Below are 23,560 nucleotides of genomic sequence, written 5' to 3'. Positions count from 1 at the left end.
TGCTAAGCCTGAGTAATGACTTGTGTAGTCGACGCTCTCATCTGTAATTTGCGTGTGCAATAAATGCAGAAATAAAAACCCGATCCATATGAAAAAGAGACCAAGTAGAAGCAGCAGGGGTAGAGGAAGAAATCATGAATTTTGTGGACTGCATCTTACAGTCTGGCTTCAATTTCCTCTTGAGTAATGCAGTCATTGCCTGTTTGATTGACGGCTGTGTTTGCCTAAAGGATGGAGGTGGGCAGAGGGAGAGTCAGAGAGCAGGGCTTGACTCCTCCTGACTCCTCAAAGGGTGTCTTTGAGAACAGGACAGTTATTCTCTAAGCCTCAGTTTCTTCATCTATAAAGTGGGGATAATAATAATATTTATCTCCAATCAGGGATTAAAGAGCATAGTTGGATCATGGTAAATCCATGGTAATTGTTAATTATCTTCCCTCTATCCTCCCACCCTCTCTCCCTCTCTTCCTTCCATCATATCAGATAAGGGGTTTTAAAATTAAACTTTTCGCTTTGAGATAATTGTTGATTCATATGTAGTTGTAAGAAGTAATAGAGAGAGATCCTGTGTACCCTTTATCCATATTCCTGCAGTGGTAGCATCTTGTAAAACATCACAACAATATCTTGTACAGTATCACAACCAGGATATTGACATGGATACAATCCACAGATCTTACTAATATTTCCCCACTTTTGCTTGTGCTTATGCATGTGTGTGTATTTAGTTCTGTACAATTTTGTCACATGTGTAGGTTGGTGTATTCACCACCACAGTCAAGATATATAACAGTTCTATTACCACAAGGATCTTTCCTGTTGTTCTTAAATAACCACCCCCCACCCCCTCCCCACCTCTCCCCCAGCCTCCAGTCTCCAACTCCTGGCAACCACCAATCTGTTCTTTATTTCTAAGCTTTGTCTTTTAAAAAATCTTATGTAAATGGAATCATACAGTATGAAAATCTTTGGGATTGGCTTTTTTAAAATTCAGCATAATTCCCTGAAGATTCATTAAGGTTGTGTGTATCAATAATTCATTCTGGGGCCAGTCCGGTGGCCGAGGGGTTGGGTTGGCTTGCTCTGCTTTGGCGGCCCAGGGTTTCGCCAGTTCGGATCCTGAGTGCAGATGTGGCACAGCTCATCAGGCGATGCTGAAGGGGCATCCCACATAGCACAACTGGAGGGACCTGCAACTAGAATATACAACTATGTACTGGGGGGCTTTGGGGAGAAGAAGGCCAAAGAAATCTTTCCTTTCTATTGCTAAGTAGTATTCCATGGTACAGATGTTTGTTTAACCATTCATCCGTTGAAAGACATCTGGGTTGTTTTCAGTTTTTGGCTATTACTAACAAAGTTGCTGTGAACACTCATGTGTGGGTTTCCATGCAGTTTCACTTATGTGTAAATGCCAATTTTCATTTCTCTTGGATAAATACCCAAGAGTGCAATTGCTGGGTAATATGGTACTCCTATGTTCAGTTTTTATAGCAAACTGCTAAACTGTTTTCCAGGGTGGCTGTACCACCAGCCGTGTATGAGTCATCCAGTTTCTTCAGATCCTTGCCACCATGTGGTGTTGTTATTACTTTTTAGTTTTTCTTATAGGTGCTATCCCATTGTCGTATTAATTTGCATTTTCCTAATGGCTAATGATGTTGAACGTCTTTTCATTTGCTTCTTTGCCACCTGTATATCCTCTTCTGTGAAATGTCTTCTTGTATCTTTTGCCCGTTTTCTACTTGAATTTTTTTTTAACTGTTGAGATATTTTTTGAGATGTATTTTAAAAAATAGCAGCTTTATTGATATCTATTTCACATAAAGTTCACCATTTTAAAGTTACGATTGAGTGGGTTTTAGTATATTCACAAAGTTGCACATTGATCACCACTATCTATTTTCAGGACATTTCATCACCCCAGAATGAAACCCATACCCATTTACGGTCACTTCCCATTTCCCTGTCACCCAGCCCCTGGCCAACACTAATCTGTTTTCTGTCTCTATGGATCTGCCTATTCTAGGTATTGCATATAAATGGAGGCATAAACTATATGATCCTTTGTGTATGACTTCTTTCACTTAGCATAATGTTTTCAAGTCTTATCCATGTTGTAGAATGTTTTGGGACTTCAGCCCTATTTATGGATGAATGATATTCCATTATGTGGATATACCACATTTTGTTTATCTATTCAACAGTGGATGGACATTTGTGTTGTTTCAATTTTTTCTTTTCAAAAACGCGTTTCAGCTCTCTTTTGTATATAGATAGGAATAGAATTCCTGAGTCTTATGGTAACTATGTTTTGAGGAAATGCCAAACTGTTTTCCAGAGTAGCTGCATCATTTTATATTCCCACTAGCAAGGTATGGGGGCTCTAATTTCTCCACATCCTTGCTAACATTTGTTATTCCATATTTTTGATTGTAGCCATTCGGATGGATATGAAGTTGTATCTCATCATAGTTCTGATTTCCGCATCCCTAACGACCAATGATGTTGAGCATCTTTTCATGTGCTTATTGGCCATTTGTATATATTGCTTGGAGAAGTGTCCATTAAAAATCTGCCCATTTTTAAATTGGGTTATTTGTCTTTGTTGCTGTTGTTTAGTTGTAAGAGTTCTTTATATATTATAGATACAAGTCCTTTATCAGATATATGATTTGCAAATATTTCCTCCCATTCTGTGGATTGTCTTTTTACTTTCTTGATAATGCCCTTTGATGCATAAAAGTTTTTATTTTGATGAAGTCCAATTTATTTATTTTTTTCTTTTGTTGTTTGTGCTTTTGGTATTACATCTAAGAAACCATTGCCTAATCCAAGGACATGAAGATTTACTGCTATGTTTTCTTCTAAGACTTTTAAGGATTTAGCTCTTACACTTAGGCCACTGATCAATTTTGAGTTAATTTTCATATGGTGTGAGGTAGGGGCCCCACTTCATTCTTTTGCACTTGGGGATCCAGTTGTCCCTGCACCACTTTCTGTAAAGATTATTCTTTCTCTATTAAATTGTCTTGGTACCCCTCCTGAAAATAAATTGACCATAAATTGTAAAATTCAAAATGGATTTTGAATTCTATTCCATTGATCTATATTCTTATCCTTATGCCAGTACCACAATGGCCTGATTGCTGTAGCTGTACAGTAAGTTTTGAAACTGAGAAGTGCAAGTCCTTCAATTTTATTCTTCTTTTTCAAGATGATTTTGTCTATTCTATCTGTTGGTTTTGTCTCTTCCTTGATTTCCGTATGTATCTTTAAGATCAGCTTGTCAATTTCTGTAAAAGAGGCAACTGAGATTTTTTGGTGGGGATACCATAGATCAGTTTCAGGAGTACTGCCATCTTAACAACGTTGTCTTACAATGCGTGAACATCAGATATTTTTCCACCTATTTAGGTCTTCTTTTACTTTTTTCAATGATACTTTGTAGTTTTCAGCATATGAGTCTTGCACTGCTTTTGCTAAATTTATTCCCAAGTGTTTTATTCTTTTTGATGCTATTGTAAATGGAATTGTTTTCTTTTCTTTTTTATTTTTAAAGGTATGCCTTTTGGTGGGGAAGATGGGCCCTGAGTTAACATCTGTTGCAAATCTTCCTCTTTTTATTCTCCCCAAAGCCCCTTGGTACATAGTTGTATATCCTAGTTGTACCTCTTTCTAGTTCTGCTATGTGGGACGCTGCCTCAGCAAGGCTTGATACATCTAGGTCCACACCCAGGATCCAAACCAGTGAATCCCTGGCCGCCGAAGCAGAGCACACGAGCTTAACCACTATGCCACCAGGCTGGCCCCTGGAATTTTTTTCTTAATTTCATTTTTGGATTATTCATTACAAGTATATAGAGATACAATTGATTTTTGTATATTGACTTGTATCCTACAATATTGCTGAACTCATTAATTTTTTCTAATAATTTTTTAGTGGATTCCTTAGGATTTTCTCTATATAAGATCAAGTCATCTGTGAATAGAGATGATTTTACTTCTTGCTTTCCAATCTGGAAAATCTGCCTTTTACTTTATTTTTATTATTTAATGGCCCTAGCTAGAACCTTCAGCACAGTGTTGACTGGAAGTGGCAAGAGCAGACATCCTTGTCTTGTTTCTGATTTTTGGAAGAAAGCATCCAGTCTTTCACCATTAAGTACAATATAAGCTGTGTTTTTTTTTTTTTTTTGGTAGATGGCCTTTATTAGGTTGAGAAAATTTACTTATATTTCCAGTTTAAGTATATTTCTAGTTTGTTAATAAAAGCTATTGGATTTTTTCAGATGCTTTATCTGCATCTATAGAGAGGATCATATTGTTTTTGTCCTTTAGTCTGTTAATATGGTGTATTATACTGATTGATTTTTGTATGGTAAGCCAACCTTGCATTCTGGGATAAGTGCCCCTTGGTCACATGTTGCTGAATTTGGTTTGCTAAATTTTTATTTTGTTGAGGATTTTCGTGTCTTACTCTTGAATTTTCAGAGTTTTTTTTTGTATATTCTAGATACTAGTCCTTTCAGGTAGGGTTAGGTTGCAAACTAAATTGAGCAGACTCTGGCTAACCCAAGCAAACCCAGGAATTTTACGGAGCGTAGGTTCAACTCTTAGGCTGTTATCAGGAATCAAAGACCAGTTGGATCAAGGGGCCTCTGCCATTTCTGTCTTTGCATCATGCGTATGAAACTCAAAGTCTTGAGAATGAATATGATTGGCTCAGCTGGGGTCATGGGAAGGGTGGCATACCTTGAATGGCAGTCCCAGAAATGCTGCATGCAATGAGGGCTGAGCGTTTCCCAAAGCCATATTTGGTTGCTGCTGTCAGAAGAAGAAGTGAATACTTGGCAGGGTCTGCCCAGCAGAAAAAGTCTCTGATTCTGAGATGCACATCATGAAAGAGTTCAGCATTTCGTAGTAGTTGGCGATTATGTTCTTTGAAGTCTCTGAACTGAGTTGTGGTGCTCCCATTATTGCTGCAAGATCCTGAGTAACTGGGTCCCTCTGTGCCTCAGTTTGCTCAACTGTACAATTTATAGAGGCTTCATCACAGGATTGTTGTGAAGGTTGAACAGGCTAATGAATGTAAAGGGTTTAGCACAGTGCCTGGTACAAAATGAAGTGCCAAATAAATGATAGCTGTTATTAATAAATTTAAAATGTTTTTACGGTACAATAAATAACTAGGGACTGGAGGAGAGGTGCCCATACTATGTCCTAAGATAGCAGAGGAGGTGATATCAGGGAGGGCTGCCTGGATGTGGTGGGCTTTCAAGGCCTGATGAATTTTGGAGAGCTGCTATAGCTTTCTGCTGGAAATAAAGGTAATGGTTTTAGCCAAAAACGTGGGGAAGAGTTCCAGATGATATCAATGGCCAATACCTCTGTCCTCCGCTTCCCCTCACCTTCACGTGACTCTCATGGGACTAAGACATGGCCCTCCGACTGGAAAGACTGAGTCTTTCACCCAAGATTAGGCTTGTCCCCAAACAGTCCCCCACTGGAACCCAGCTTTTTCATTTAATAAGGACAGACTCTAAGCCCCATGGAGAGTCTAGGGAACTTGGTACCCATCTTAGTGGGAATTTATTTCTTTTTCATATAACATTAGTGGGCCAATGGGAATTTATCTCTTTTTCATATAACATTTAATGCTTTTGTATTTTAAAATTAATATTTGTTCGTAGGAAATGTGGAACATATAGAAAGTATGAAGAAGAGAATACAAATTACCTGCAAATCCACCACCCAGAGAACACCGCTGCTAACATTTGGGGAATGTCCTTCCTGTCTCATAAACATTTCTCTGTGTGTGTGTTTTTGAAAAAATCAGGATCACACTGTACATACTATTTTGTACCTGATTTTTTTCACTTAATAATATATTATGGTCATTTTCTCATGACCTAAGTCATTCTTTATGAATGTGATTTTTAACGGTTGTAAAATGGTCTACTATATGGATATACCATAATTCATTTAAAGTAATCTTCTATTATTGGACCTTGAGTTTGTTTCCAAGTTTTCATTATTATAAATAATATTATAATAAATATTTTAGAACATAAATTTTAGCACCTGTCTCTGGTTAATTCCAGAAGATAAATTTCTTTAAGTGCAATTGGGCAGTTTTTATTAAAAAATTTTTAAGTGTTTCATTTTGAAAAGTTAATACACACACATGATAAAAAATATCCAAACAGTTCAAAAGCGTATTCATTAAAAAGTAAGTCTTGTTTTCATCTTTAATTCCAGGTCCCTATATTACTCTCCATAGAAAAATCAATATAACCAGTGTTTTGTGCGTATGTCCACAAGAATATGGAGATGGACATGAAAGGCATATTTGTACATATACCCCCTTTTTCTTACTATTCTCTACACATCTTTGGCACCTTCTTTTTTTCACTTGACAATATATCTTGAAGATCATTTCTTTATTTTTTTTAAAGATTTTATTTTCCTTTTTCTCCCCAAAGCCCCCCGGTACATAGTTGTATATTTTTAGCTGTGAGTCCTTCTAGTCGTGGCATGTGGGACGCTGCCTCAGCACGGCTTGATGAGCAGTGCCGTGTCCGAGCTCAGGATCCGAACCGGTGAAACCCTGGGCCGCTGAAGCAGAGCACACGAACTTAACCACTCGGCCACGGAGTGGGCCCCTGAAGATCATTTCTTATCACTACGTGTCCTACAGCCGTTCCATATTTTTTAATTGCTGCGTAGCATTTCTTTTCACGAATGTACCATAATTTCTTTAAGAAGTTGGTAATGGTGGACATTTAGTTTATTCATAAACTTTGGCTATAAAAAGAATGATTTGATGAATAACGTTGTACATACGTCTTTGCACCCATACCTGAGAATATTTGTGGAATAAATACCAAAAGTGGACTTACACATTTGAAATTTGAATACGTGCTGCCACAATGCCTTCCAAGGGTGAGCATCAATGTATATATTCCCAACAACACTGTCTGTGTCTGTTTCCTTCTAATCTTTCTGACAGCATGTCATTAAGCATTTTGATCTTTGCCCATCTGATAGATAAAAAGAGCTTTAAAATTGTGGTTTTAATTTGTATCTGAGTGAGGTTGACCACTCTTTCATGTGTTTAAAAGCCTTTTATATATATATTTTTTTCTGGGAACTCTCTATTCAGTTTTTTTAACCCAGTTTTCTATTTTTTCCCTTTATTGATTTGTGAAAGCTTCTTATGTAGAGGAGAAACTAGTTCTCTACTTTATGTTACCTCTATTTTCCCCAGAATTTGTCACTCTTCCCTTTTCTGTTTGCCATGCAGACAGTTACATTTTTTTAATGTAGTTAAATCTCTCAATCTTTTCTTTTTTTCAATGGCTCCTGGATCTTGTGTCCAGAAGGTGCCACAAGGAGCCTTTTCCCATTCTGAAATTCTAAAAATTATCCCATATTGTTTTTCCTAGTACTATTCTGATTTCATTTTTATGTTTAAGATTTTTAATACATCTAGAATTCATTTTGAAATGAAGAGAGAAGAAGGCCTCCAAACTGCTCCTTTTCCAAATGCCTAGCCAGTTTTTACAATTGAATAATCCAAGAATGGGTTATTTCTAAAGATGGTTTGAGTCTATTTAGTAGTCCCAGTGGCCACAGGGAGCCAGCATGGTGTCGTTGAGGGCCAGCAGGTGAAACTCACCTGTCGCTTTTTTTTTTTTAAAGATTTTATTTTTTCCTTTTTCTCCCCAAAGCCCCCCGGTACATAGTTGTATGTTCTTCGTTGTGGGTTCTTCTAGTTGTGGCATGTGGGACGCTGCCTCAGCGTGGTCTGATGAGCAGTGCCATGTCCGTGCCCAGCATTCGAACTGACGAAACACTGGGCCGCCTGCAGCGGAGCGCGCGAACTTAACCACTCGGCCACGGGGCCAGCCCCTCACCTGTCGCTTTTTGCAGTGGGATTCCAGGCAGGTAGGCTAGGGGTGGGTTGCAGCAGTGTCTCTGGATTTTAACCTTACATTAAGTGGGAAATGGTGTGGAAGAATGATAGTGTTGAGAACTCTAAAGAATTGCTTTTTTAAAGGTTATATTGTAGAGTTACGATCTTTTTTTTTCCTCTTGAGGAAGTTAGCCTTGAGCTAACTCCTGCCAATTCTCCTCCTTTTGCTGAGGAAGACTGGCTCTGAGCTAACATCCACGCCCATCTTCCTCTACTTTCTATGTGGGACGCCTACCACAGCATGGCGTGCCAAGCGGTGACATGTCTGCACCCGGGATTCGAACCGGCGAACCCCGGGCTGCCAAAGTGGAACGTGTGCATTTAACCGCTGTGCCACTGGGCCGGCCCTAGAGTTATAATCTTGACTCCTATAGATGCTACAAGAAACAGCCTTCTGGAACCCCCTGGCTGCATTATCTGAAGGGCTATTTCGAGGGCATTAACACAGCGGTTATCAGGGTTGTTTTTTTTTGGTGAAAAAAATTTGTCTAACTTACTTGCAAGATATTTCACAGTGGAGTTTTACTTAAAAAAGATACAAAACAGAGGACAAACTGTTGGTTACATATAAATAAATAGAAGTACTGAAGAAAAACACCTTTTCACTATTATAAATACACTTTAAAAAGTCTGATGTCGGGAGTGGGCACCTTGCAGTGTATCCTGTTTGAAAGCTTCCTGAGGATCTTGTTCCTATCAGAGGATGCTGCCCCCCTGGGAGGGATTACTTGATAAAATATAGGATTCTCAGTTATATTTGAATTTCAGATAAAAATTGAATAATTTTTTAGTATAAGTATGTCAAAATATTGCATGGGATATACTTATATTTAAATATTATTGGTTGTTTATATGAAGCTCAAATTTCACTGGGCATCCTAGATTTCTATTTGCTAAATCTAGAAACCCTACCCCAGAAGAGATTTGACAATGTCTGGGGACATAGTTGGTTGTCTCAGCTGAGGAGAGGGGTGCTGCGGGCATCTAGTAGGTAGCGGCCAGGGATGCTGGTAAATATTCTACAGTGTAAAGACAGACCCCCAACAACAAAAATTATCCAGCCCCAAACATCAATAGTGTCAAGACTGAGAAACAGTTTAACTGCTTTAACACAGTTCTCACAATTTCTAAGTAAGAACTCTCTAGTATGAAATTTCCTTTAGAATCAAAATTGAAGAAACCCTAAGAGTCCCCTCAGGAACTGTCTTTTTTCATTCTTCTATTAATGATGGTAGGACCTAAGTAGCTGATTTTATTTCCTTTTTTTTCTTCGACTGTCAGGAAACTCAGACCAAATTAAAGGCCCAAGCACAAAGACTGTGCGGGATCTTACTTGCTGCATATATATTTTATTTTTTCCTTTTGGTCTTAACATTCTGGGCTGATTTGCATTTCCCTGGTTTTAATTCTTATTCTTTATTCATTTTTCACCATTTCCTGTAAGTCACTCAAGTGCCTTGTGGGATAAGGTGTGACACATGCACACACACACGTGCGTGCACACACTCACAAATAGATGCAGTCGTATAAATATTTAAACATGGAGTTTAACAGACATTTGGGAAGGCCCTGCAGTGTGCCCGTGGGAAGCAGGCAGAAAAATGGGGGCTGTCCAGTCTCTTCTCAGCATCCTGCAGTTCTCAGGAAACACTTCTGCTCTCTGGTTTTCTCTTTACCTTCAGGTCCAGCCTTACAACACCTGCGGTGGTTGGCCCTTGAAAACTAGAGCTGCCATGAGACGGGACTTTGTGCTCCGGGAGAGTGGACGTTGGCTTCCTTCTACTTCATCTTGGGGGGCAACGAAGGCTGCCCAGAAAGTGAGGGTCCTTTGACAGAGGCCAAGCAGGCAGGGCCGTGCGAGGCACTGCCACGGCCCACACAGACACACACTGGGAACGAGATTGCATCTTCCCCGGACCAGCGAGATTCTATAAACATAATCAAAATGTAATAGAAACTTTTTGGAAATGCTGTTATGAGGAGAAAGCATCAATCTTGATGGAACTCCGCTCAACAGGCTTTGCGGAGCTAATCAATCATGGTCAGGACTCGGCCTCCCCATCTGTCTGCGCCGGGGACCGGGCCGAGCTTACTCACTCCCCGGCTGGGGCTGCGTTCCCTCACCAGGCAATCCATCATGCTGCAGGGGGATGGCGGGAGGGGAATAATAGCACGCTAATAAACTAGGGGCTTTTTTCATTCCCAACTAATTTTTAGTAAATGAGCCCAATCCAGACAGAGCAAGAAAAAGAGCCCGAGGAGATGGTGCTTCTGAGATGCGCCTGGCTGGCCGGGGACAATGGCTCATGGGCCCGAGGGGAAGCAAGGAGCCCACCCGCCCAGGGATAACTCCCTGTGTTCAGCTGAGGCCAGAACTGGCCCTTGAAGGCTGTTGGGAAGAATGAGGCTGGGACAACTTCTGGACTGGTGGCCTGGACTTTCGGGGCTGGCTCATAGCTCTGATGCTAGGAATGTGGCTACAACACCTGCGTCTGGCTTGGGGCTTGAACTTACAACGGAAGCCAGAAGTCAGAGAGCTAGGTCCAAGCAATGGGCCTGATGGCTGATAACAAGAAATGAACCCAGGGGCCAGAACCAAGGAGTAGAGTGAAGAGCAGAGTGCAAGACGGGCTTAGACAGAGGTTATGAATAATCAAAGATGCGTGGGGCCCGATTTCATCCAGCAGTAGCAGCCTTGGGGGTGCAAGACATTGCAAAGCAGGACAGGGTCCAGAAGCGGATATTCTTAGACAGGCCTGTAATTTGGGGGACCATGTCTGTTTGTGCTCATGCTTCTGTCTTCAGCTCTTTGCTTAGTGCGTGTTGTGTGGTAGGCACTTATCAATATTTGTTAAATGAATATATGAATGAGAACTGTCCCTGTGATAGCAGATTTTGAAGATGTGGTCTGACAACTTCTTTAAACTTTTCAAGTTCCTGTCCTGAAATACATCACAGGTTCAGTCCCTGGTTTCTTCCCACTCGGGACCCTGTCTTGGATGCAAGGACAGTTTGGAGAAGGTGTATGTATTCATAATCTATTGCTGTGTAACAAATTACCCCCAAACTAAGTGGCTTCAAACAACAATAAATATAGATTATCTCTCACAGCTGCTGTAGGTCAGGGATTCAGGAGCTGTTTTCTCTGGATGATTCCCTGTCCTGGTAAGTCTCTCTGGAGGCCTGGTTATCAGTTCTGCACCAGGAATTCATGGATGCTGCAAATTTTTTGACACTCCTCTCCTCAAGAGGTGGGGTCTATTTCTTCCTCCCCTTGAACCTGAGCTGGCCTGTTACTGTTTTGATCAAAAGAGGAGTATGGAAGAAGTGATGCTACACCAGTTCTGGGTCCAGTTTATTTACTTTTTATTTTTTTTTAAAGATTGGCACCTGAGCTAACAACTGTTGCCAATATTTTTTTTTTTTTCTGCTTTATCTCCCCAAATCCCCCCGGTACATAGTTGTATATCTTAGTTGCGGGTCTGGGTCCAGTTTTTAAAAGGACTGGTAACTCCTTGGAGTCTCCTGGAACCTGAGCTGCCATCTGAGAAGTCTGCCCAGGCTGCTGGGCACACTTCGTGGATAGGCCCTGAGTCTATATGGACAAGGGAAGGTGCCCAGCTGAGCCCAGTTTTCTAGTCCTTGCCTACATCCAGACATGTGAGCGATGCCATCTTCGGCCCTCCAGCCCAGCCCAGCCCAGCTAACAGAATACCATCAAGTGACCACAGTCGATGCCACATAGAGCAGGAAAACGGTCCAGGTGAACCTTGCCACAAAATCATGAGACACAATAAAATGGTGGTTGTTTAAGCCTCCTAATATTGGGGTAGTTTGTTCTGCATCAAGAGATAATTGGAAAACCCAGAATCCAAGGAAAAATCATTAGATCATGGCTGGCCTAATTGCACATTCTGCGCTTGAATCATTTCTGTGATTTTTTTCCTCCCAGACATCATTCAGTCTTTTGCTTAAATACCTAGAGCGGCAGGACAATTCTGACCTCTGGAGTTAGCTGTAGAGTGGGATGGTTATGATTCTCCTCCCCTCTTTCTTCTCTCCCTCTATCCTCCCTTCTTGCTGCCTCCTTCCTTTGTTTCTTTCCTGCCCAAATGTTTACTGGGGAGAGAATCAGAAAATGGTTCCCAGAGGAGGTGTATTAGTCAGGGTTCTCCAGAGAAATAGAACTAATAGAATACATAGAGTTATATATACATATGAGGGGAGATTTATTAAAAGAATTGGCTCACATGGTTGTGGAGCCTGAGAAGTCCCACAATCTGCCATCTGCCAGCCGGAGAACCAGGAAAACCAATGGTAAAATTCAGTCCGAGGCCAAAGGCCTGAGAACTGAGGGGCTTGCTGGTGTGAATCATGGAGTCCTGAGGCCTGAGAACCAGAAGCTCCGATGTCTGAGGGCAGAAAAAGGTGGACGTCCCAGCTTAAGAAGAGAGAGAGAGACTTTGTCCTTCCTCCACCTTTTCGTTTCGTTCGGGTCCCCAACGGGTTGGCCGAGGCCTGCCCACGTAAGGGAGGGCGATCTCTTCATTCAGTCTACTGAGTCAGACACTAACCTCCTCCAGAAATACCCTCACAGACTCACCCAGAAATCATGTTCTACCAGCTGTCTGGGCATCCCTTAGCGCAATCCAGTTGACACATAGCGCTAACCATCGCAGGAGGTGGTGCCCGAGCTGGGTCTGGATTGGAGCGCAGGAGTTGAGCAGGCACATGGGGAGGAGCTCATTCTAGGCAGGGCTGGTGTTGAGAGTGGAAAGGGTGGTAATGGTGGAACTTGGAGTGAGAGGAGAGGTAGTTGTGGCCATGTCGTACAAGGCCTTAATGCCACTTAGGAATTTAGACTTTACGGCCAGACTGAGCAGGAAGAGATCTCCCTTTCAGAAGCCACCTTCTGGTTGCTGTGTGGGTGGTCAGTGTGGCAGCAGGGAGACCAGTTAAGAGGTCAATCAGGTGGACACATGGTGGCTGCTTGGACCAAGATGGAGGTGGAAGAGCTGCAGGAAATTGAGTAGTTGGAAAGAGTAACGTGTGTTTGCTGTATTCCTGGAGAATAGGTAATTCTGCTCTAAAGGACAAGAAAAAAAAATAGGATGGATGAACCTCCTAAGAAACGTATGGCATAGATAGTACATAAGCTAGTAGCTCATGCGACAGAGGCAAAACTTAGAGAATGTGTTAAGTATACACAATGAGTAAGCTTGTGAGACCCAGGCAAAATTCATAAGATGTGGGAAATATAGATAGTAAGAATGTTAGTGACCTGCTAATCATAGATACGTTAAATGGCTTATATGGTAAAACAAACAAGAGTGTTAGAAATGGGTGGAAAGACCAAGTCATGATTATGCCACTTCCGGTCTGACAGCAAGTTCATCCCTAAATTGGCCACCCATTGGTGTTACCAGTCATGGTCTCATTCTGTCCTCACATATGCTCTGTCCAAGAAATGCAGATAAAACTCACAGCTGTTCAGCAGGCAAGTGACCAAGCTGCAGCGGTGGCCAGGCGTACATACTTGCCCTTGTCTCTTCAACAGAACATGTGTGTGATGGCTCCAGGCACCTTCTATCTGTTGGACCCTCTTGCCCAAACCTACATTCTGGTCTTCTGAACCACACATCAGCAGGGCAGACTGATATGACAGAGAGAGAGAGACAGGACATGTGAACATTGCCTACCCCAGGGTTCCAGGGTCATTTGGTCCTTCTACCCACTTACACTCCATCTTAAATGTACCAACCAACCTCACTTCTTTTTAAAAAATTTTTTGCTTTGTGTCTTAATTGGTTTAATGAACAGTGCAATTTGAGCATCTCAGTTTAGCCTGTGAGCTTCTTGTTCCACGGCTTATGAGTTAGTTGCCTGGTGGTGTTGTGATAGGAGAAGGCAGACCTTTGGCAGGGACAAGATGGGTTATCAAGAGCTCTCTTAAGCTTAGAACCTCCATCTCAATTTGGGAAGTACACATTTAATGCACCCACGGAGGGCTCTGGGCAGGTGAGGTGTTGCAGGGGAGTAGTCTTCAGGGGCCCCAGCCTCAGCTCTGTGGGTCTGTTATACCCTGAAACAAGTTCAAGATCAATGCCTGCTAACCAGACTCTCCCTAGTTTGTGCCTCTTCCACTCTCACTTAGACCGTTGTCCCATCTTCCTGCCTATCCCTGCTCACAGCCTGCCCTCTTCAGCCCACCCTCCACCCACGGGAGTTATTCTAAAACACAGATCCAGGCTATGATGTCAAGTCCCTGTGCTTGGAGGTGTGGAGGTCTTGGAGAGTGTGAACAACAGGAGGCAGGAAGAGGGAGCAACATACTTTGCATTTGTCAGTTTTTGCTGTATAACAAACAATCTCAAACATTTATTTTTAAGCTCACAGGTCATCTGAGTTTTAGTTAACCTTGATTGGGTTTGGCTGGGCCAGGCTGGACTCCAGGCTTCCAGTTGGGCTAAACTTGGCTCCATGTTTTTCATTTTGGGATCCAGGATGAAGAGTCAGCAGCTCTTTGGAGCATGATCTTCTCATGGCATTTCAGTGGAGCACATGAAGCCAAGCCAAGCTAAGCAAGCACATTTAAAGCTCCTACATGCGTCACAGCTTTCTGCTAACATTTCATTGGCCAAAGCAAGTCACATGGCTAAGCTTAACATCAGTAGGAATATTAGTCAACCCTAAAATGGAAGGAGATTCTGACACATGCTACTACATGGACGAATCTTGAGGACATTATGCTAAGTGAAACAAGCCAGTCACAAAAGGACAAATATTATATGACTCCACTTATATGAGGTCCCTAGAGTAGTCAAATTCATAGACAGAAAGTAGAATGGTGGGTGCCGGGGGCTGAGGGGAGGGAGGAATGGGGAGTTGTTGGTTGAATTGAGACAGTTTCAGTTTTACAAGATGAAAAGACTTCAGGAGTTCTGTTGCAAAGCAATGTGAATATATTTAACACTATTGAACTGTACAGTTAAAAATAGTTAAGTTGGTAAATTATTTCGTGGTTGTTTAAAGAACGTTAATTCAAATAGAAAAGAAAATTCAATTTGAACACCAAATCGTATAAAATGAATACAAAGACAAAAGTAATCTATTGTCCATAATCCCACCACACAAACACAGCTGCTAACCACTGAGGTTCCTGCCAGACATTTCTCTGTATCTGAATACCCCTTGGAAGCATGTATTAATTTTCTTTAACAGAAAGAAGGCAGCTATACATCCTCTATTGTGACCAACTTTTCTCAAGCAAAATTGCTTTGTTGACTTGTTCTGGAGTCAATACATAGAGCCCCCATCATCATTTTTAATGGCTGGATACTGTTTCATGCTTTCTGTGTTCTAATTGTATCAGTTCATAAGGCCGTGTAACAAAACACCTCAAAACTCAGGGGCTTAAGACCACCACCATTTGTTACTGCTCTTGAGGATAACTGTGAAAATGTTTTACTGAAGGACTACTCTCAGGAGAAGGGAAGTTAAGGAAACATGATAAAGCAGAGAAAGAAAGTTAAGTTAGGATGTGGTTTGAGCTTGAGATAAGCTTCATCTGGGTTCAGTGGAGCGCTCTGGAGAAAAAAGTCCTACTTGAAGGCCCTTCCATATGGCCCTCGCTTGTCACTCAATCACCGGCTAGAAGCTGAGAGATCCTGTTTAGCCAATGGCAATTCTCCAGAGAAGGGTGGACCTGAAAGCTATTAGCAGCCAATATGGATAGTAGCTTGGTGAAGGAGAAGGTGGTAAACATGTGTATTTAACTGCAACTAAAAACAGAACTTAAAAAACCAGTGGGGTGGGGAAGTACACTCCATTTATAGTGGGAGGCCCTGCAAACTTGCAAGGCAAATGGTGTGGATGTGTAATCCCAATAGAGTGGAGTAAGAATTGGGACCACTACAGGTTCGGATTTCACAGTGGGAAACTTCTCTGGCCATTGCAGCGGGGGATGGGCTGGTGCTCAGCGAAGAGGCACCAGCCCAGATGGAAGAGGGGGAGCCCTGAGCCAGGGCAGGGCAGTGTGGATGGAGTTGGGGTAAAAGATGTATTAAGAGCCCAGTTTGTTGAGGACTTACTGTACCTGAAATGCCATGCCCAAGGCTTTGCATTGGCGTCACCTTTAAGCTTTCGACAACCCAATGACATAGGTTTACCATGAATCCCATTTTACAGAGGAGGTAGTGGGAGGGGATGTATCTTGCTTAAGGTCACACAGCTGGTAGGAACTCAAACTGGCATTCAAACCCACATCTGTCTGCCTCTAGGGTCTGTCTTTAACCACCGCTGTGCCCTGCTGGCTTGGGTGAGGGCGAGAGGCGTCTGATTTGACCTCCAAGTTTGGGTGACAGGTAGATGGTGACCCTATCAACAAAGGCTGAGCACCGCAGTTTTGTCATCAACTGGGGACAGCAATGTGGGAGAGAAAAGTGGTGGGAGACTGATTTTGAAAGGAGAAGGAATATTCTGGACTGCAAAATAGCAAGGCTTTCCTCTGGCCTCGCTTTCTTCCACTTGTTTACTTCTAACTTCTCCCAAGTCCCACTGCCGGGGACAGAGAGAAGGGAGGACGGGAATCCTCCAGGGGCTCAGGCTGCTGTTCGGCTCACAGTGTAGCCTGACAAATCAAGTGGATAAAACCCATTAATTAGCAGTTTTGGAAACAGTTGCAAAGTTAATTATTCCGTTTTCTGATGAAAGAAAGCTAATTTTTGGCATTTACGCCGACAGTGACATGAACTAACATTTTTCGAGTTGACATCCCTCAAGATAAATGATGCTGTGAGGCATTTGTGCAAACATCCTGACCCACAGCTCACTGAGGAAGGCCGTCTGCAATGGGCGCCCTCGCCACAGTTTTTGCCTGGCAAGTTTGGGGGGTGGGTGAGTCAAGAAAGGGGGTTTATCTGCAGGGAGTGAAGAGGACAGAGCTGGTAATGTATAGAACAAATTCAAAGCAGGAGAGAACATTTGCATATTCAGAAGATTTTGCTGTAACTGAGAGAGGAGGGGAGTGCGTGAATATCTTTGTCTGTCTGTCTGTTTGTGGTGATATTCATACCCAGAGGAGGGACCTGGTTTTTCCAAGTGGTTGCTTCCAAATTTAGATCTTTTCCCCAGATTTTCCATCTGAGTTCTAGGCCTAGGCATCCAATTCTCTGCTTGACGTCTCCACTTGGCATCCTACAGGCATCTCAAACTCACTTTGTCCTAAAGGGGCTCTCAGCTCCCTCCTCCCAAGGTTTTCCCTCTGCTAAGTCTTCCCGTTGAAGACCATGACACCATCATCCATCCAAATACTCAAGCCAGGACCCTTGCCATCATCTCTGTTATTTCCCTTTCCCTCCCTCACTCCGGACATCCAATTTATCAGCAAGATCTGCCGATGCCACCTCTGAAACCCATCTCACGTATGTCTTCTCCTTTTCACTACCCTAGTCTAAACAACCATCTTCCCTTTAACTCAGTGCTATCCTGTGGAAACAGAATGAGAGCCACACATGGCAGTTTACATTTTCTTGTGGCCACATTAAAAAAAAGTGAACAGAAACATGTGAATTTGATTTTTTTAAATCAACAACTTCTGTTTTTTAGAGCAGTTTTAAGGTCACAACAACATTGAGTGCCAAGTACAGAGATTTCTGTATACCTGCTGTCCCCACACGTGCGCAGCCTCCCCTGCGGGCAGCATCCTGCTCCCCGTGGTACATTGGTTACCATCGATGAACCTGTAATGACACAGCATCACCCGAGGTCCACAGTTCACATGAGGGTTCACTCTTGGGGTTGGGCATTCTGTGGGTTTTGACAAACGCATAAAGACATGCACCCCCCATGATGATATCATACAGGGTCGTTTCACTGTCCTCAAAATCCTCTGTGCTCCGCCTAGTCATCCTTTCTGCCTCCCTAACCCCTGGCAGTCCCTGATTTTGTCACTGTCTCCATAGTTTCGCCTTTTCCAGTGCAGTTTGACATGATGTCCCCCCCCGCCCCCAACTTTTGCTTCTGTCCAACCCATTCTCCACGGAGAAGCCAGAGACATCTCTTAAATATGCAGACTGGACCATGTCACTTGCCGCCAGACCTAGAATAGAAACGGAACTCCTTCCTTCAGCCTACAAGGCATTGCGTGGTCTTGCCCCTGCCCACCCACCTCCTGCCACTCTCCTCCGCTCATATGACCAGTGACCTGAGCTTTCTTTTAGTTCTTCAAACATTTTGTGCTTGGTATTGCTGAAGTGTAAATTGCAAAGGGGGTGCAGAGTAGGTCCTCAGGCACCTTGCAGGCCAGGTGGTCCTGGGGATCCAGGGGAGCCCCGCTGGGGGTACAGTGGAGGGGAGTGGGTGGCCTGGGGTCTGCACTAACCCCGTGTGGCCGCCTCCCTCCACCTCTCCAGAACGGAGCTTCAATCGTGTGCTCCCGGCAGCGTCCCTCTTAACACAGGCAGATTAATTGGAAACAGATGTCAAGTGGTGGGAGTTCAATACAGACATCTCACCAAATGTCAGCCCTTCCCCTGGGCCACCATGGAGTCCTCGCTTCTCATGCTCACCAGGGAATTAGGAAAAAGCCTCTTTGAGGTGCTGGTGGTGTGCTTGACCCGGAGAGTCTTTTAACCCTTCTCGAAAACTTCAGGCAAATGACGACTCTGAAAATCAGAACCTGCTCAATGGATTGATGTGTGTCAGATGCACATGGACAAAAGGTGGTCTCCGAACAGCCAACTCCTACCTACAGCACCCTCAGATTGTAAGAACCGGTGCGGGTAGTTTCATGTCCCCACTTTAAAGGGGATAAAACTGAGGCCCAGAGCGTGGAAGGGACTTGTCCAAGGTCACTCTGGAGGTTAGTGTGAAAACTAGGGTGGGACCCACCATCAGAGACTATTTTCTAAAGTGCAAATCTGATACTTTCTCCCTCCATGGCTTCTTGTTGCTTGGAGACTAAGCCCAAACTCCTTGGCAGGGCCCGAGAGCTCCTTTACCCTCTGCCTTTCACCCCAGCCTCATCTCCCCGGCTCTCCAAGGTTAAGGGATCTCTCTGCATTCCTAAATGTATTACTCTGATGCCTTTGCCCATGATGTTTCCTCCGTCTCTCCCTAGTAAACTCCTATTCACCCTTTACAAACCAACTCAGATGTCCCTTCAACTCTCCAGGTAGGGTTACTTTGCCCCTCTTCTGGGATCCCACAGCACTGAATGCTTGTCATTGTAATTATTTGCGTGCTTCTGTGTCCTCCCCCACCTATCTAAACCCTGTGATTTATTTCATCTTTGCTTCCCCGGAGCTTGGCACAGAGCCTGACACACAGTAGGCACTCAGGAAATATTTGTGACTTTGTCATTGCCAAAGCCGAGGGACCCCTTTCTTTGCTTTCTTACTTAGCTTTTCTGTAGTACCTGATGCCACTGAGCTCTTTCTTCTTGAGATGCCCCCTTCCTTAGCGCCCATGGTTCCCTCCTGCCTGATTTTCCTTCCCACCAGTATTCCTCTGACTGTTCTGCCCTGTCTCCTTTTTGGGTGTCCCCTGCTCTGTCCATCTCTTCTAGCCTGTGGTCGTTCGAGGATTTGTCCTAGCCTTCTCTGTGCTCCCCTGGAAAGCCTTCTCTGCCTGGGTTAAGTGTCATGGGATTCAGGGCCTCTGCCTATGCTGTTCCCTCTCTCTGGGACACTGTTCCTCTAGTTCTGGCATGACCAGCTTCTTCTCAACAACCTTCAGGTTTCAGCCCAAATGTCACCCTCTCAGAGAATCCTTCCCCGACCACTTCAGCACCCAGCCTGGGGTCAGGCACTGAGCAGCGGGCAGGATTGATGGATGAATGGAAGAATGAAGGAGTGGACAAGACCTGGGCAGAGCGGAGCCGGGGGAAGTGCTAACAGCTTCTCCAGGGTCAGCGCCTGGGTGTTGCAGTCCTCCTCAATCCAGAGACAGGCAGGCCCCACCATTTTTGGGTTATTAAGTCCCCTCAGTAAACTTCCAGCGAGTGTGATAAAACACTCAGCAGAATGTAGCAAGAGCTCATAAAAGCAGGATTTAGTACCATTTTATAGATGTCAGGGCTGACTTCCACCCTCAAGCTAGTGTGTATTTAAAATTCATGCCTCACTCCCTGCCTTCAGGGAGAAGGCCTGAGGCCTGGGGAGGAGATGACATGGCTCCATGCTGCCCTCCCAGGTCTCGGACACCTGGAGTGGGCACTGGCGTGGGAGACCTCCTGGCAGGGATCAGGCCAAGCAGAACTGGGCCTCCCATGACCTCCTTCCTGATGGGTGGTGAGAATGGGCTTTGGAGCCAGACAACTCTGTGCCTGAATTCTGGCTGGGTGGCCAGCTGGCCCTGTTTGTTCAGGACGGAGGTGTTTCCTAGGATGTGGGACTTTCGGGGCTAAAACCAAGAAAATTCTGGCAAACGAGGATGCATTGTCATCCTAGACCTGACTACTATTTTGTTGCTTTGTAAACTTGGGGAGATCGCTTCCTTCTCTGAACCCTATTTTTCTCAGCTGTCAAAAGGTGACAATTATTCAAGGCCAGCAGTGTGGAGCAAGCCGTAGTATTGTGTGTATGCAATGGCTATTGTCTAGTTGAGGGATGATGCACAGTTGCGTCTATACTTGGTGAGATGTCACTGAATCATAGCCTCCTGCAAAAGTGGACAGAGCCAGTAACCAGGGCTAGAAAGGGGTAGACAATTCATTACAAATTAAAAAAAGGCACAATTAGACCTACTTTGTTAGTCAGGCTAATTAACGCAAGAGGCTGTAACAAACAATCCCTAGATCTCTGCGGCTTAACACAGTACATGTTACTTCTTGCTTCCATCACAGTAGAATTCAGGGTACGTGGCCCCCTTACGGCAGTGACTAAGGAAGCCAGGCTCTTCTGTGGCTCTGTCATCTCCTAAGGCCTCCTTCTCCACTGGATCCTCTGTATTAGACCAGTGGAGAGTGAGCCTTTAGTGGGCTCTTTTAGGGCAGAGGTTGGCAAACTACACCTGTGAGCCAGATTTAGCCTTTGGCTGGTTTTTGCAAATAAAGTTTTATTGGAACAGGCACACTCATTTGTCTCCTTGCTGCCTGTGGCTGCTTTTGCTCCACAGTGGCAGAGTTGAGTAGGTGTGACAGAGACTGTGTGGCCTGCAAACCTAACATATTTACTCCCTGGCCCTTTACAGAAAGCTTTTGCTGACCTCAGCTTTAGATCTGGGAGTGGTGTCCATCACGTCCACCTACAGTCCCCTGGCTACAACTCAGTATAACGACCCCCAACTAGCTGCAAGGGAGGCTGGGAAGTGTAGAGGAGCACACGGATATTGGCCTTCTGTGATGGTCCCTGTCATACCTGCCTCTCAGGGGCGTTATGAAGATGTAATAAAATAATGCCTGGAAAGTATTTCTTAGAAGGTCTGGCACATGGTAATTCTTTTATAATGACGCCTGTGGCTCCCCAGGTCTCAGGGGTATACCACGTGGCTGGGCTGCAGGACTGAGGTGTAGGACCCCCTCCTCACCCTTGAGAAGAAAGAAGAGCTGGGTGGCACAGATCTCTTGGTGACTAGGATGTGAGTGGAGTTCCTGGTTCCACTTGATCTGGATTTGGGGCTCTGGCTATTTCCACGTGACCAACTGGAGCAGGTATCAAGAAGAACTCAGGGATCCTTATTTGGGCTCCAAACCTAACACATCCCAGCCAGATTTGTTTTCTGCTGGACAGGCAGGGTAGCTGGTGTGTGTTCACCAGGCCCAGCCCTCAGGATGTTGCTCAGTCCCAGTGTGACCTGGCTGGACATTCATGATCTGACTTCTGCTTGTCTCCACTCTCCTCAGCCTTAATATTATTGAAAAAAATGAGTTTGGAAAATTAAAAAATACTGTCTGTTAATCACAGTATGTGAAAGATATATAATATTAAGCATATTATATTATTAATGATATTTTTACTTTGGAAAGTAACTATAATAAAATTTATTTAAAGCATCGATTGAAGGTTAATTAGTAGTTAAGCTTGATATTTTAAAGTTAATTCACTAATGTGAGGGTGATTATTCACTAATAATAATGAGGCAATTCTCATTTTAGGTTCAAGGTTGTTAAGTTTTCTCCCTTTTTGTATTTGATATTCATAAGAGTTGAGATCCCTAATGTATAGAAATGTGATATTGCAATCACTTAGCAGAATTGTCAAGACTTGTTTTTTTTGGTTGTTGTTTCTACTGGAAGATTTCTTTTTGTAATAGAAATCTAGAACTACTCATCAAGAGAGATGACTGAATGTTGCATTTCAAGGCCATAGTCTGGAAATAGAAGTCAATTTTTGTAAAATGAAACCAAAATCAGCAATACCAGCACCGTCATCACGACTGCCTTGCAGTGCATGTAAAAGCACCCACCGTTATCAGCCTAGGCGTTGGCTCACCCTTCGGCACCCAGTCACTGCCTAAGGAGACCCATTTGCTGTCCCAGAATCCTCATTTCCTCAGAAGGAGGAAACGTTCTTTATGGCCTGACCCAGCAAGGACCACCCTCCCTGGTGATGGAAAGCTGAGCCCGCTTTCCAACTCACTCAAGGATGATGCGGGCGTGATGGCTGACGGACTTCAACACAGCTGTGTCCATCCTCAGCCTGCGAAAAATGTTCCACCTGTAGCAATGTTGCTGTTCTGTTCAAATCCCTTCAAGACCCTTTTTACTGCTTCATTGCTCATCCTGACCTCTTGCCCTGGAGGCCTCGGGTGTGTTTTCAACGGCCAGCACTTGTGTCTCTTCTCTCTTCTTTGGAGAATTGCCTTTGGGCTACTGGGTCCTTTGCCCCTGTGAACTGAGAGCCAGAATATTCCTGGGTCTCTACAGTTTACATCCTCACTCTCACCTCCACCATTCTCCTGGTGGAGCTCTCCTGCCTTCGGTCAGGACCACTGTGAGGTGTAACATCCGCTCCCGAGCTCCTCTGCGGAATTAGGCTGAAGCTATCTTTGGTGGGACTTTTGTCTGAAATCTCACCCCTGGGGCTTCCTTCCCTTCCCTGGATGCTTCTCTCCCTCCTTTGCTAATTTCTCCTGGGAGAATTTCTCTAATAAATCACTTGCACTCAAATCCTTGTCTCAAGGTCTGCTTGTGCAGAACTTGACCTAAGACTTGAACACCGATGGGAGATTAGCGGGGCCTCTGTGAAGGGTTTGTGTTATTTGAGAAGCAGGTATCCAGCCGTGCGGCTGGGATGGGGGGAACTTAAGGGCTCCACTTCCAATCGCAGAAAAATTTAGACAAAAAATTAGAGCCTAATGGTTAGGATTATAGTCGTTTGTGTCAGACAGAGCCATGTTGGTGCCCCAGCTCTGTCACTTACATGCTTCCTGTGGCCTCGGGTGGTTTGCTTATCCTCTCTGGGTCTGAGTTTTCTCATCTGCAAGATAGAGATAATGGTAATACCTAGCTCATGGGGTGGTTATGAGGATGAAGAAAGGACATGCGTGTAATCTGCTCAGGAGAGAATGTGGTACACGGCAAGTACCCAATGAATCTGGCCATGATTATCCTTGCATTCAAGCTGTTATTATTTTTTTGAC

This window comes from Equus quagga, chromosome 12 (assembly GCF_021613505.1).
Source record: "Equus quagga isolate Etosha38 chromosome 12, UCLA_HA_Equagga_1.0, whole genome shotgun sequence".
Classification (NCBI taxonomy): domain Eukaryota; kingdom Metazoa; phylum Chordata; class Mammalia; order Perissodactyla; family Equidae; genus Equus; species Equus quagga.
This window is presented reverse-complemented; position numbering follows the sequence as displayed.